This window comes from Dromiciops gliroides, chromosome 2 (genome assembly GCF_019393635.1).
Source record: "Dromiciops gliroides isolate mDroGli1 chromosome 2, mDroGli1.pri, whole genome shotgun sequence".
NCBI classification, from domain to species: Eukaryota; Metazoa; Chordata; class Mammalia; order Microbiotheria; family Microbiotheriidae; genus Dromiciops; species Dromiciops gliroides.
In genome coordinates this window covers 395,136,579-395,152,534 of record NC_057862.1, presented here as the reverse complement: position 1 = coordinate 395,152,534, position 15,956 = coordinate 395,136,579, and positions in this window count along the sequence as shown.

Here is a 15,956-nt window from a genome sequence, read left to right as displayed (position 1 = left end):
GATAAACCATATCCTAATATGCTGACAGAACTGACAGAAATGATTGCTAAACCATTGTTAGTGATCTTTGAAAGATCAGAGAGAAAAGGAGAGGTTTTGGAGGACCAGAGAAAAGCAAATGTTTCCCAGTTTTCAGAAAAAAAAAAGTAGAGTCTGCAGCCACAGGTCAATGAGCTTGACTTCCAATTCTTGGCAAGATTCTAGAACTTATTATTAAAGGGATGGTTCATGAACATTTAGAAAGGGTAGCAGTGATTACTCAGAGACAGCATGGCTTCATCAGGAAGGGCTTATGATTGAGGAAACATTTCCTATTTTGATAGGGTTACTAAACTGTTAGGTTAGGGGGATGTTGTGGACAAGAGTTTACCCGGATTTTGACAAAGCATTTAACAAAGTTTTTTGAATTATCTGAGAGGACAAGATGGAAATATGTGAGCTAGATGGATAGTGCAATTTGCTAGACCCCAATGAATAGCAAGACCCAAGAAGGAGCCATTAATGGGGACATATTAACTAGGAGGGTGGCCCCAGGGATCTGTCTTTGCCTCTTTTCCCATTTCCCACCATAGGTCCTGTTGCTCTCTAGAGAGGAATTTCCCTGAACAACGGGTGAGTGTTCTTTCTAACTTACCTCTAAAGGGCCAGCTACAAACTGGTCTTGGCCACTGAGGAGACAAAATATGAGGTCCTGCCCTTCCATGGGAATCTTTGCAGAAACTGACTTGCTGTATTTTTAAGAACTGGCACCTCTCTAGTCCCTCACTCTAGACTACAGTTATATTCATAAGATTTGTAAGGTTGTGTGGGTATTAAGTAGTAGAAATGAAATTGGAATCCACATATTCTGACTCTAAAGCCAGTGTCCATCCTACGGCATCATTCATTCATTCTATAAGCCTTTATTAAAAGGCCCATAGCAACTGTCCAAAGGGAAGCTAGGTGATGCAGTGGATAGAGTGCCAGGACTAAAGGAAGCCTCATATTTCTGACTTCAAATTTGGCCTCAGGCATTTACTAGCTGTGTGACCCTGGGCAAGTCACTTAACCCCAATTGCCTCACAAAAACCAACAACAACAAAAAAGAAATCCATTAGCTTTTTGTCCTGTCCTCTTCTCGACTGTCTCCTCTTTGGGTGTCTCCAGGTTCTCTTCCTACTTACTGGCCGCTCCTTTGTCTTCTGGGTTTAATCATATTCCATGTTCCCTCCCCTAACTGTAGGTGTTCTCCCTGCCTCCACCAAGGCCCTCTTCTCTCTCTACTAACCTCCCTTTTAGTAATTTTCTTATCTGCCATGGGTTCAATTATCTCCATGGAGAGGACTCCCAGATTTGCACACCCAAACCATGCTGTGGCTGCCTTCCCCCTCCGTTCCTGGGTCCCTTTCTCCCATTGGTGAGTTCCAACCTGAACCCCCATTTTGAATATGAGACCAGACCAACCATCCTTCATTCTATGGATTTCATCACCATGCTACCCTCTAGCTACCTCTCCCCCACCTGCTGTCTTCCCTCCTTAGACTGTAAACTCCTTGAAGGCAGGGATTAAGTTTCTTTTTACTTGAATTTGTATCTCCAGCACTTAGGATAGTGCCTGACACATGGTAAGTGCTTAATAAATGCTTGTTGACTTGAGTCCACTGAGTTCCAATTTCCTTTTGCATATTTCCCAGTGGGTGCCCCATAGGCATCTCAAATTTAATGTGTCTAAGACAGAACTCATCTTGTCCTCCAAACCTATCCCCTTTCAAAACCTGCCTATTCTTGTCAAGGGAATTACCATTTTCCTTGTCACCCAGGTTCAAAATCTCAAGAGTCATTCTCAAATCCTCAATTCCCCTTATTCTGTCTCTTCCCTGCCTCCTCCACCATATTGAATCAATTGGCATCAGCAGACCTCTACAACACCTCATCTCTATCTCCTCTACATTCACCACCCTTGTTCACATCCTCATCAACTTTTGCTTGGACTATTACTCTAATCTCCTAATCTGCCTCAAGCCTCTTTCCTCTCCAATCTATCCTCCACACTGTTGTCAAAATGATATTCCTAAAACATGAGTCTGACCAGGACACTCAGCTGTTCAAAAATTTCTAGTGGCTCCCTACTTCTTCAAGGAGAAACTTTGGCATCCAAAAATCTCTCTTAATCTGCTTCGAGCCTATCTTTCCAGGTTCATTACATACTTTACGATCCCACCACCTTTGCACAGGCCATCTTCCAGGTATGGAATGCATTCTTTCTCACCTGTTGGAATCCTGAGCTCCCTTCAAAGTTCAGCTCAAGTACCACCATCTCCAAGATAAGACCTCTCCTCATTCTCCCAGCTGCTAGTCTTTCTCTTTCCCCACCCCCTCCATTACTTTGTATTTACTTAAAAGTAACTGGGTTGTGTAGTGGCGACAGTACTGGACTTGAAGTCCAGAAGACCTGAGTTCAAATTTGGTTTTAGACACTCTCTCACTTTGTGAACCTGGGAAGGTCACTTAAGCTCTGTTTGCCTCACTCTAAATGGGGATTATAATAGCAACTACCTCTCAGGACTGTGAGGATCAAATGAGATAATACTTGTAATGTACTTTGCAAACCTTAAGGTGTTATATAATACTAATTATTATATTTGTGTGTGTTGTTTCCCCTGAGAAAGAGTAGAGATGAAATTTCACTCCCAAACCAGTGTTCTTTCCACTATATGATTCATTCATTCATTTAATCAGTAAATATTTATGCAATGTTTACCATGTGCCAGGCACTGAGCTAAGTTCTGGGGATGTAAAAAGAAACAAAAGGCAATCCCTTCCCTCAAGGTGGGCAATCAATCAATCAAATGGGGGAGACAACAATGCAAACAAATATATTCAAATAAGCTATATACAGGATAAATAAGTAATCATTAACAGAAGAAAGGCATTGGAATTTAGAGGGGTTGAGGAAGACTTCCTGTAGAAAGTGGGATTTTAGATGGGACTTAAAGGAAGCCATTCCATCATTCACTTCATTCATTCATTCATCAACCATTTATTAAAAGGTCAATATCTATTGTTCTATTACCATAAGCTTCTTGAGGCCAGGGAAACTACTCTGTTTTTGTCTCTGTGTCTCCAGCACCCAGCACCAAACCTGCCATATAATAAGTGCTTAATAACTGCTTTTTGATTGATTGATTCCAAGGCCCAGTTCAGGCCACTTCTTCCTGAAAGCCTCTGCAGCCCTTACTGATCTCTCTCCTCTGATCTCTTCTATCACTTGGAGTCGGTACTAGACAATTTAGCACTTAATTATATCCTGTCACGGATCGTTCACTGTAGCTTCATGAGTGTTCATCTTGAGAGGAAGCCTGGTATGGTGCAAAGTGTGCTGGATCTGAAATCAGAAGACCTGGGTTTGAGTCTCTGCTTTGCCACAGGTTTACTAGCTTTGTGGCTTTGGGCCAGTCTTAGCCCCTCTGAACCTCAGTCCTCTTCTCTGTATAATGGGGGTGATGATACCCACCCTGCCTACCTTACAGAGTCAAATGACCTCTGGGTTCCTTTCTAGCCCATGGATGGGTGCCAGGTGGCTGCTCAGGGGGTGTTGCTGAAGCCAATGGCCTCAGGAGAAGACAGACCAGGGAGACAGGGAAGATTTAAATATCTGTATTGGGTGTGCTCTCATTTTTCAAACTCAGAGCCCTCATGGGCAACTGAGAGTCACCTTATTAGGCTTAAGGAGAGCTGCCTGGCAGGCTGGGAGGAGTTTATGCACGCTTATGACAATCACTGGGTTCTATGCAGTTGGCCAATGTTCTGTTGCCAGACTTGAAGGAGGGAGGGGTGCAGGTACACAGAAATTCCATAAACACTCAGGAGGGAGGATACAGTTTAAAGGAAGAGAGGAAAAAAACAAGCAAGCAAGCAAGTGTGTAATTCTCTCTGGAAGCCCCGTGCCTGATTTTTATATCTTATGTCTAGAATGTGAACTCCTAGAGCTCAGGGATTATCTGACTTTGGTATTGGTTTCCTGGACTGCCTGAAGACAATGCCTAGAATGTAGTCGGTGCTCAATAAATGCAGATTTCATGGTGTCTTAACTTTGTTGTTGTTGTTTATTCGTGTCCACCCTTTCCATAACCCCATTTGGGGTTTCCTTGGCAAATACATGGGAGTGTTTTTGCCATTTCCTTCTCCAGCTCATTTTACACATAAGAAAACCAAGGCAAACAGGCTTAAATGACTTGCCCAGGCTCACACAGCTAGTAAGTGCCTGAGGCCAGGTTCGAACTCAGGTTCTTCTTGATTCCATGCCAGCCTTATCCTACCTTGCCCTAAGGTAGCAGGGTATAATGGAAAGGGGGCTGGATTTTCAGAGGACCTAAGTTCAAATTCTGGCTCATCCACTTATTGGCGCGACCATAGGCAAACTGCTTAACCTCTCTGGGACCCAGATTTCTCAATTGAAAAATGAGGGCATTAGTCTCAATGCTATCTGAGTTTGTTTCCATGTCTAAATCTGTGATCCTATGACATTAGCTTAAAAAAACAACCAAATAAATTTGCCTTACCGTTCAATCATAGGCCAGGAGCAGTGCTACACTGGTAAATGTTTTAACAACTGGTTCTCTGAGGGAAAAAAATGTACCCAAGACACCCTTTTAAGTTTAATCTAAATTATAAACATTTTCTCTACCACTTTCTTAAATCTAGAAAATCAACAAAACAGTACATCAAGCCTTGATTTGTAGCATTTGTCAATTTATGAGACGTAAAAGTATATGCTGAAAGCTTAACAATCAGCTCTTTCTGTGCTGAAAATTTAACAATCAGCTCTCATAAGAGGTATCAGAAGAGCTGGCTATATAGCACACCGCTGACTGCAGCTCACCTGAAAATTCATCTCATCCCCCTCCCTTGTTTCAGGGAGGACCAGTTGAAGAGAACTTCCCTGGGGAAGGCAGTGTACAAATGCCTTCCCACCCTGAAAATTAATTTTCTATTTAACCTTCCCCATTTGCAAATCATGTATTCCCTCAGTGGCCCGGGTTACCTGCTTTCTGAAGTGGCTATCTCATTGCTAAAAAACAAAGCCAACTGTGTTGCTAGCATGTTGCTAGGAAGTTGCACATGTGAGGATAAAAAGGATAGTAAGGAGTTCTTAGGAAATTTAAAAAACAAGTTCATATGGAAAGTCCAACAGTTTTCTGGAGCAGGACGTCTTTCCCCATATGTAAAATGATGGGGCCAAACAAAATGGCTCCAGGCTCTGGTAGTCTACCATACATGTTCTATGGCCCTTTCTAGCTCTAACATTTTATTTTCTATAGTCTGTATTATAAGGCTCCTTTTTTTGGCTCCTAACATTTAAGGTCTATTCATTTGTAAGTTCCTTCACAAGTAGGGACTGTATTGTTTTTTTATTTTAGTATCCCAAGCACAGTTTGTTGTACTGTAGGGGTTTAATAAATGTTTGTTGACTTGAATTAAGGTCTCTTCCAGCTCGGTCATTCTGTGTTCTAAGTTTCCTTCCAGCATTGACATGCTGTGACCCCCCATTGCCTATCATGTGAAGTTCATATTTTTCTGCTTGACATTCAGAACCAGCCTCAATCAAGCCTTACTCTGCACCTCAAGGCAACTTAAATTGTTTCCCATCTCTCCAACACATACCTGCCTCTCTTGCCTTTTGTCTTTGCTTATGCCATCCCTAGGCCCAAAGTGCCCTCTTTTTCTTGTCTCCATTCTTCTCCCTCTAAGACACCAGTTGAATCCTTTAAGGCCTATTGCCAATGTCCACTGTCCTGGAGACTTAAGAAGACTAAGGCTCTCATCATTGACATAACTTCCTGGTAGCTCAAGGCAGAAACTCCCAGCCCAGTCTGGGCTTCTCAGACTTCATGGACTTCCCATTATCCTAGGATGATGTACACTTGTGAATGGACACACCATCATGGCCAAAGCAGAAGCTAAAAGAGCTATTTCCAAAAGAACCAGCACTGTGTCTTTGCAGAACATCCTTTTCATGTCGCTGTTGAGGAAACTTCATTTTGTTAAATGACATTTTGTCTACGAGTGTCTCATTTTACTCCAGTCCCAAGCATGAACCATTGGATAGCCTCAAGTCACACTTAGCCCAGAACACATGGAGAATATTCGACTGTTGTATTTCCTTTCCATAATTGCTTTTCTCATATAAGTTTTTCCTTTGTTAGCTCCTCTGAGAAAACTCCAAATGAACCTGTCCTAGGAGCTATTGTGAAAACCCAGTGGGGTTCCTGGGCCTGGCAGGCTTGACACAGAGGTTACATAGTGGTCACCAAGGGAGGCTACCCCTCTTCATAGCTTTGGTCAGTGAGCCATGCTAGCTGAAATTCCAAGGCCAAGAAGCCCAATTGGCCCATCTGCCTACGGTTCTCATTTGCAATTATACGTCTCCAACCTAGTTTAATATTTAATAACTGAGCAGCTATCCCTTCCTGGCAGTCACTTAAGCCCCTGATTGCCTCTTGTTTGAACTTGGCCTGGAGTGAGCTGGAAGTGCTCAGAGGTTAAGTAATTATACCGATCACCGTGTTGGCATTCCCCACCAATCCAGTGAGCTCCGGAAAGGGGGGGGGGTCTGATAGCTTGGGGTTTGTCGACAACGGAACAAGGGACCTGACATGTTGTGAAATTATTCTGACTGGCTCCAGCATGGTGGTGCCAGGCCCCATGGGCTCCACTGGCTCATGGCCTTCAGTGCCCAGAGGAGGGAAAAGGCAAAGTATCAATAGTGTTTCTAGGAGTAGAAGGATAGAGTAGTAGAAAACATATTGAATTTGGGATCTAGAGACCCAAGTTCCAATCCTGATTCTTAAAACTAGCTGTGTATGCATCAACAAATCATTGACAATCTAAGCCTCTTTCCCTCCTCCATAAAACGGGCTTCACAAGATTTTTGAGCCAGAGGGAAATTTAAAGGTGATTCAGTTCCAGTTTCTTATTTTACGGAAGATGAAACTTGGTCTCCTGTAAGTAGGCAAATGATTTGCTCAAGATTGCATAATAAGTAACACAGTTAGTATTTGAACCCAAGCAGGTCTTCTGCATGCAAATACAGGGATGATCCTTTTATTTTATTTATTTATTTATTTATTTTTAATGTATGAGGTATTTTATTTTTTCCGTTACATGTAAAGATAGTTCTCAACTTTTGTTTATACATGCTTTACAATTTCAGATTTTTCTCCCTCCCTCCCCTCCCTCCCCCCTCCCCTAGACAGCAGGTAATCTGATATAGGTTATATCTATATATCTCTATACATATACATATAGATAGATAGATATACACACACATATATATACACATAATAACATTAATCCTATTTCTGCATTAATCCTGTTACAAGAGAAAGAATCAGAGCAGTGATGCAAAACCTCAAAATAGAAAAAAAAAACAGCACCCAAAACAAAAGAAATAATATGATTCAATCAGCATCTATACTCCACAGTTCTTTCTTTCTTTTTTTTTCTTGGATTTGGAGATCCTCTTCTATCATGAGTTCCCTGGAACTCTTCTGTACCATTGCATTGGTGAGAAGAATATAGTCCATCACAGTAGGTCAACACTCAATGTTGATGATACTGTGTACAATGTTCTTCTGGTTCTGCTCATCTCACTCATCATCAGCTCACGTAAGACCCTCCAGGTTTCTCTGAACTCTTCCTGCTCATCATTTCTTACAGCACAATAGTATTCCATTGTATTCATATACCACAACTTGTCCAGCCATTCCCCAATTGATGGACACCCCCTCAACTTCCAATTCCTTGCTACCACGTAAAGAGCAGCTATAAATATTTTTGTACATGTGGGTCCCTTTCCCCCTTCCATGATTTCTTTGGGCAAAAGACCCAAAAGTGGGATTGCTGGGTCAAAGGGTATGCACAGCTTTATTGCCCTTTGGGCATAATTCCAAATTGCTCTCCAGAATGGTTGGATCAGCTCACAGCTCCACCAACAATGCATTAGTGTAGGGATGATCCTTTTAAAAAAAAGATAATCCTTATACTGTCTACTCCATATCATTGAACCTCTATGTGCCTCAGTGTTCTCATCTGTAAAATGACTCTGAGGTCCCCTCTAACTCTAGGATCTCTGATCCTTTGAGCTCCATGATTGTCATAAAGGAAGTCCTTGATAAACCTTGAATCACTAGAGAAGTGTGAGCCATGGAAGGGAGACGCCAGACTGCCTGTGTCATGGCAGGAAGGGTGGTGTTAGCCTTGACTTCCCAAAATGGCTCAGGGCTCTTTGATAGTGGTCTCGGTACCACAGAAAGGATTTGATAAGAAGGTTGACCTTGATGGCAACAGCTGGGTCCTTCATGCCTCCATGCATATCATATAATCTATCACAGGGCTTCAAGGGGACTTAGGGATCATCTAGCTTGACCCTCTTGTTCTGCAGATGAGAGAATTGAGGCCCAGTGAGGAGGATGAACTTTCCCGGGTGATGTAGTGTGGTACAATGTTTGCCAGATTCCCACTTTGTCATGTGTTAGCTTTAGAAGGGGACCTTGGGCAAGTCTCTTAACTTCACTGGGCTTCGGTTCCTTTTTCTATAAAACGAGTGGCTAGACATAGACGTCCTATTAGGTCCCTTCCAGCTCAAAATCTATGACCCCATGAGGCTAAGGAATAAGGTTATGAGGACTGATCAAAATCTCCTCCTTCCCAGTTCCATTTCATCATGGTGTGGGGGAAAGAGGCCTTGACTAGAAGTCAAGAGATTTGAGTTTGAACTCTTTCTGGGTCTGCTATTGACTGTCCCTATGACCTTAGGCAAGTCACTTGACTTTTTTCCAAGCCTTAGTTTCCTCATGTGTAAAAATGAGAGTGGACTGGATGATCTCTAAGAACCATCCAGCTCTGAATCTTATGATCCTGATGGGAAAGTCAAGGTCTCTATGTCCCAGTTTCCTTATCTATAAAATGAGGGGACTGGACTCAATGGCCTCTGACCCCCCTTCCAGCTATGTCGATGATGCCATGATTGTATGCTCTCCTAATATCTATCTGGGTTCAGGAGATGGTTGTGATGAAGGGCAGGGTAGGAACAATGTCAAAAGGTCTGGCTCTATTTTTATATTCAGGAATTCCTCACATCTGTACTGAGTGTTATAGCTTCCAAGGCATTTTCCTTTGCAATATCCTACTTGGATCCTGTCATCAGTCTTGTGCAGTAGAATCATAGAACATCAGAATTGGAATTGCCCCTAGACAATGTCTCGTCTTACTACTGTCTAACCTCCCCATCTGACAAAGGAGGAAGGGAAGTGACTTGTACAAGGTCACACAGCCAGTGACTAGAGCTCACACTTCCAAATGCTTTCTGGTTTACAGTGGCTTCCCTTACAATAGTCCTCTGAGGTAGGCAGTATTTTTTTTAATATACCTTGTGATTTCAACTGATATAGAGAACAACTGTTGGAGAAGAATTTCTCCTCTCATGAAGATCCCTGGCACCAGCTATGTACCCTATAGTCAGAGAGATAGTTGCTTGGGATGCCGAAAGATTAAGTGACTTGCCTGGTGTCATATAACCAATATGTGTCAGGGGTGGGCCTTGAACCCACATCTTCCTGACTCAGGATAGACTCAGTCCACTAGAACGTTGCTTCTCCAGATCAAATATTATTGTCTCCATTTTACAGATGAGGAAACTGAGGCTCACCAAAGGGGAGTGACTTGACTGGTAAGTATCTGTGCTGGACATCAAAGTAAGGTCCTTTGACTTCAAACCCAAGGCTTTCCCTACTATTCTAGTCTAGAGCGCTTGCTCCATCACCTCCTCTTGGAGGAGTTATAAGGGTCTTTTAGCTCTTTGACAATTCAGTTCTTTCTCCTTCCACAGTCCTACTTCCCCACTGTGGATCTCCAGCCCTTTTCTTCTCAGCTTACAGGCTACATTTGTTAATGAAATAGCCAGTCACTTTATCCATTATCTGATGAAAATGCCTTTTGTTGTCTGCTCCAGTCCTCATTATTTAGCTCTCCAAGCACTGGACACCTCCTGTTGTCACACTGGTCTGTTAATTCCTGCCCACCCCCACCCCCAAACCAAGTGGAGCTACTACCCCAGTAGACCCTGCTGGGCCCAAGAGTCAAGGAAAGGATGGGGACTCCTGGGTGCTCCATCAATCAACACACATTGGCAAAGTACCTGTTCTGTGCCAGACATCGGGGTGGGTCTTGGGGATAAAATGACAAAAGTGAGATTCTGCTCTTGAGGGGTCACCTCAAAGCAACTCAGTAAAATTGGCAGTGCAATGGATTAATATACCTGCTTTTCAGATGGGGAAACTGAGGATCAGAGAGAATATGCCCAGGGTCCCACAGAGAGTAAGTAGCAGAACCAGGACTTACATTCAGGTCTTCTGTATTCTTTCCTCTGCACCTCATTGACCATAGGGGAGCAAAATTCCCAAGCCCCCCAATTTTGCCAAGGGCCAGCTCTATAACAACATGAAATCATACAGATGTAGGAGTCATGATTTCACTGCTGCATCTGAGTCATCTTCAGTTAAGTCCTTTCTCTTCTGTGGGCCTTGGTTTTATACAATATAAACTGAAGGGGTTGAACTAGGTGGCAGTGTAGAGAGCACCGGGGCCTGGAGTGAGAAAGACATGAGTTCAAATTTAGCCTCAGATACTCATTAGCTGTGTGACCCTGGGCAAATCGCTTAACACTGCTTGTCTCAGTTTCCTCATCTATAAAATGAGCTGGAGAAGGAAATAGCAAATCACTCCAGGATATTTGTCAAGAAAATCCAAATGGGGCCACAAACAGTCATACACAACAGAAACAACTGAAAAACAACAGTCACCTTCAGCCCTAAGATTCTATGTCTTATTTCCCAAGATCCCTTCTCTCCAGGGTGAAATATAAAATCCAATATTTGGCTTTCAAAGCCCTTCCTAACCAGGCCCTTTCTTACCTTTGCAGTCTTCTGACACCTTACCACCCTGTCCTCTGTAGCTGAATAACACTGGTCTCTTTGTTCCTTGTACAAGACACCCCATCTCTTGTTTCAGAGCATTTTCCCTGGCTGGCTCTCATTCTGGAATGTTCTTCCTCCTCATCCCCACCTCCCAGTTTCCCTGTTTTCCTTCAAGCCCCAGGTGAAGTCCCACCTTCCATAAAAAGTCTTTCTGGGTCCTCCTTTATGCTAGGCTCTTCCCTCTGAGATGACCCCACTTTGTCCTGAAAAGATCTTGTTTGTACACTTTTTAATGCTGCCTCCCCATTGGACTGTGAGCTCCCTGAGAGCAGGGACCATTTTTTTTTTTTTTGCCTTTTCTTATCTCCCCAGTGCTTAGCACAGTCCCTGGTGCTTAATAAATGCTAGTTGATTGACTGACTGACTGTGACATTCCATGGTCTATATTCCAGAGTGACTTCCAGCTCTTACATTCTATGTTCTAAGAGCCCTTCCAGCTCTGACTTTGTGGGATTCTGTGATAATCGAACCCACTGTTGGAATCTTGTTAAAGGGCTGTGGTGAGAAGCTTCCCAGCCCTGAGAAAACCTGTTACTGGGAGGGAGTGCCAAGTGTTCAGGGACTCTTTGACCCTTAGCAAGGGTTCTGAAGAGGATGGAAATGAATTCCCTCTCATGGCCCCCCTCCACGTGAGGGCTGGCGCTGGAAGGCAGCAGCCTAGCCCTGGTTTTGGCAGTGGGCTCTGTGCAGGGCTGAGCTGCAGCCAGCCCTCTCTCTCTCACAAACAGCGCCCAATTGTTCGCTTTGGCTCCCTGTAGGCTCTGAGGAATTTGGTTTGGTAATTCTCTCACGGGGAGCCCGGAAGGCCAGCCAGACTGCTTCCGGCTTAGTGGTGGGACAGAGCAGCCCAGGACCCAGTGTGAAGCCCAGCTGAAAATAGGAACTCAAGGCCCAGCTAGGGAAAGTGTGGGGGGCCGAGGCAAGGCCTGATCTAGAAGCAGCAGGGTATAATGGACAGAACTTTGAACTGGGCATCTGAGAAGCTGGGTGAGAATCCTAGTTCATGCAACCAGGTGAGGTCACGTCACTCCTTTGGCCTCAGTTTCCCCATCTTTAAAATGATAGGATTGCAGTAGATGATGACTAAGGTCCTTTTAGTTCCAAATCCCATAATCCTCTTCCTACATCTGGCATTTTAATCTAGGTAGATCCTAGGACTTAGATCTGGCAGAGAGCTTGGAGTTGGGATTCTGTTCATAGACACCCCCCCCCCAGGAGTTCATGGATAGATTTCAAGCAGTCTATACACTTGAATGAACAAAAATTACACTGTTATTTTTAATATGATGAACATAATATAATTTCTTTTGTAATCTTGTGTGTTTTATTTTATGTATTTAACAACATTACTTTAAGAAGGCCTTTACCAGACTAACAGAGGGACCCACACAAAGGTGTTCAGGGAAATGTTTAATAACTAGCTCTCTGGGAAAAAACGTACCCAGGGCACACTTTTAGGTTTAGTCTGCTTAATTAACATTTTTCTCCATCATGTCAACCAAACAATATACCAAGCCTTGACTTGTAACATTTGCCAATTTCCAAGATGTGAATGCTCACCCTGAAAATTTAACCACCAGCTCTCCTGTGCCTGTTGGAGCTGGCTCTAGCAGGACCCTGTGTCCATGTCACCAAAAAAGGTTAAGAACCCATGATTTAGAGGCTTAGAGTCCAACCTCCTCATTGTACAGAAGAGGAAACTCAGGTCCCAAAAGAGAAGTGATTTGCCCAATGTCGTTGTTGTTTGTCCTTCGTTCTTGAGGAAGGCCAATGTATCAGGGAAGGCAATGTCCTGACTTGCAGTTGAATTGGATTTAAGTAAAGGAGGGCTGTGAAAAGTCCCCAGTCTCAATTTCTCTTCCGGAGCCATCTGGGTCCAGCAGCATATAGATCAGGACGACTGGAGATGGCAGGGATGCAGTGGGAGATCATGGCCTTTTTAAGCTAAGGCCCTTCAGACACTTGACACTTACTAGCCATGTGATCCTGGGAAAGTCACTTAACCCTCATTGCCTTGCAAAAAACAAAAACCAAAAATGAAACTAAGGCTTTTCCCAGGTCTCAGTTTGTTTGAGACAACACCTATTCAGTGATTGAGGCCAGGTAAGAAAGGAGGCCAAGAATGGCCTCTTTTACCTAGTCAAAAAATGAATGAATGAATGAATGAATGAATGAATGAATAGGTAAACAAACAAATCTAGGAGGGAAAGACCCTCAGGATTTCTGGCCAGAAAAGACTTACCCATGGTCACTCCAGGCAGGAAGTAGCAAAGCTGAGATTCAATGCTAGATCCTCTGGCTCCATACCCAACACTCTTTCTCTTATGGCTGCCTCTGTGGAAATCTAATATAAAGGAACACCAAAGTTAGCCCTGATCACCGTCTCCCAGAGCATTGGGTAGGAGTGACCAGAAGGCAGATTTCATCAGGATAAAAGGAAAAACTTCCCAACAATTAGAGTAGGTAAAAAAAAACTGGAGTGAACTTCCCATCACTGGAGGTCTTCAAGCAAAAGCTGGATGAGCCCAGACTTTAGAATAGTGCTAATTAGGTACAGCCATTACAGGAAAGGACAGACAATAAACAGCCTGAGGTGTCTTACCAGGGGATGCTGCCCCTGGGCAGACAGCTAGTGAGTGGACAGCAACTTCTTTCTCTCTAACACTTTGAAGGTTTACAAAGTGCTTCCCCTTCACTGACTCTGGGTTGTACTATGGTATAAATATTCGTATTCCCTTTTCAAAGATGAGAAAATTGAGGCACCCAGGGAGAGTCAAAGCTGGAATCCCAACCTAGGATTTCTGAGTCTGCCTCTAGTGCTTTTTGTGCTGCCTTGCTGTCTTTCAGAATGAGCCAAGTACTTTGCTACTCAGCACCTATGGAGCCTCCAAAAATGCTTATTCACAGACTAACTGAGTTGGTGACTCACATTTGTAGATCAGAGACCAAACCACCTGAACAGAGAACATTGTACCTGATTTGGGACGGGAGGTGGGGGGGGTAGCTCTTAGATGTCTGCTGAGTTGGTTGTCTCTATTTGGTTTTGTTATCTTCATCTTTGGACGAATGAGGGAAGAAGGAGTTGGGAAAAGAAGCAGCATTTATTTAGTGCCTACTATGTATCAGGCACTGTGCTGAGAGAGCCTCACAACAAACCTGAGAGGTAGGTTTTATTATTATCCCTTTTTTCAATTGGGGAAACTGAGGCAAACAAAATGACTTTCCCAGGGTCACACAGTTAGCAAGTATCAGAGGTCATATTTGAACTCAGGACTTCAGACTCCAGACCCAGAGCTCTATTTATTGTGCCATCTAGCTGCTGATAATAATAATTTATATAGCACTTACTATGTTCAGGTACTGTGGTGCTTTACAATTATTATCTCACTTGATCCTTACAACAACCCTGGAAGGTAGGTGCTATTATCATCTCCATTTTACAGTTGAGGAAACTGAGGCAAATAAGGTTAAATGGCTTACCCAGGGTGATACAGCCAAGTAAGTATCAGATGCCAGATTTGACTTCCTAACTCCAGGCCTAGTTCTATCCCCCATACCATCTACACTGTCTAATCTGTGAGGGTGGGGTGACTTCCTTCATCTGGTTCATCTTCTCTCCTCAATCTAGACCATGAAGTTGGCTATACAGTCAGAGGACGCTATCTGAATCCAACCTCTGGTCCTTGCTGTTTGAGTTCCCTGTACCTCAGTTTCCCCATCAATGCATAGGGAAACTGAGGCTTTTCATTGGCCAGGATATAGCAGCAGCAAAGAATGGTGAACCACGCCTGGCAGCCTCCCTCCATTACCTTTTGTTTCTGCTCAAATTCATGTGCAGCTAAGCCTGAGAACTTCTGGGGCTGGGTAAAGTGGTTGAGTGGGATGAGGAATTAGCAGCAGCAGAAGGCTTTGATCTCTTGGTCAAACCTACTCTCAGGCTCAAGAACTCAGCTGGTTTTGGTGAGGTGGGTGTGGTGGCTAAGACTAAAAAGCTGTCAGCCAGCCCTAAAGGGCTGGTTCTATTCTCTCCGACCAGCGGCCAGCAAAGCAGAAAGCCCATGCCCAGTGAGATGGAGGCTGGCAGAGAAGCCCCCATCTCCATCTAGGAACAGCAACTCACCTGGCAAGGACAGGTGCAGTCCAGCAGTGTGCCCAAGGGAGATGCCACACTTAGCCAGGAGCAAGTCTACTGAGAGGAGCTGAGAGAACATCCCTGGCAGACTGGATCCTGGAGTTACCTCTTCACTTAGGCCCCTAGTATCCCCTCAGGCATGATGAGTCCTCTGAACAACTCATTCTTCTCAATGATAGTGTGTGTAAAAGTTGGTGTGGTGTGCCCTGTGTTCATGAGAGTGGAGGAGCTAAGTTCTATTGCAATTTTTCTCCCAATTTCTGGAGAAGTTATTCCACTCATCGTTAGAAGGTCAGCTAGGTGGCTCAGTGGATAGAATGCAGGTCCTGGAGTCAAGAAGACCCATCTTCCTTAGTTCAAATCCAGCCTAAGACACTTAGTAGCTGTGTGACCCTGAGCAAGTCACTTAACCCTGTTTGCCTCACTTTCCTCATCTGTAAAATGTGGTGGAGAAGGAAATGCCGAACTACTCCAGTATCTTTGTCAAGAAAACCCCAAATGGTGTCATGAAGATTTGAACATGATTGGGGAAAAAAAAACCAGGCTGAACAATGATACCCAGGAGATTGTTAATTGAATGAGTGAAAACTAGCCCATTATATCTATTTGCTAACCTCAGGCACAACACCAAACTAGCCTTCACCTCCCAGCTAGCCAGAGGTCAACCATCCACCTAGGCCATTGAATATTTTGCCTGCTTTGTCAGTGACATATATGGGGCTTAGGATAACTCAGGAGAAGTTTCTCCTGGGAGAAGCAAAACCAAAGGTTTTGCAGATAACAGGACAGACATATTGAGGAATCAAGGG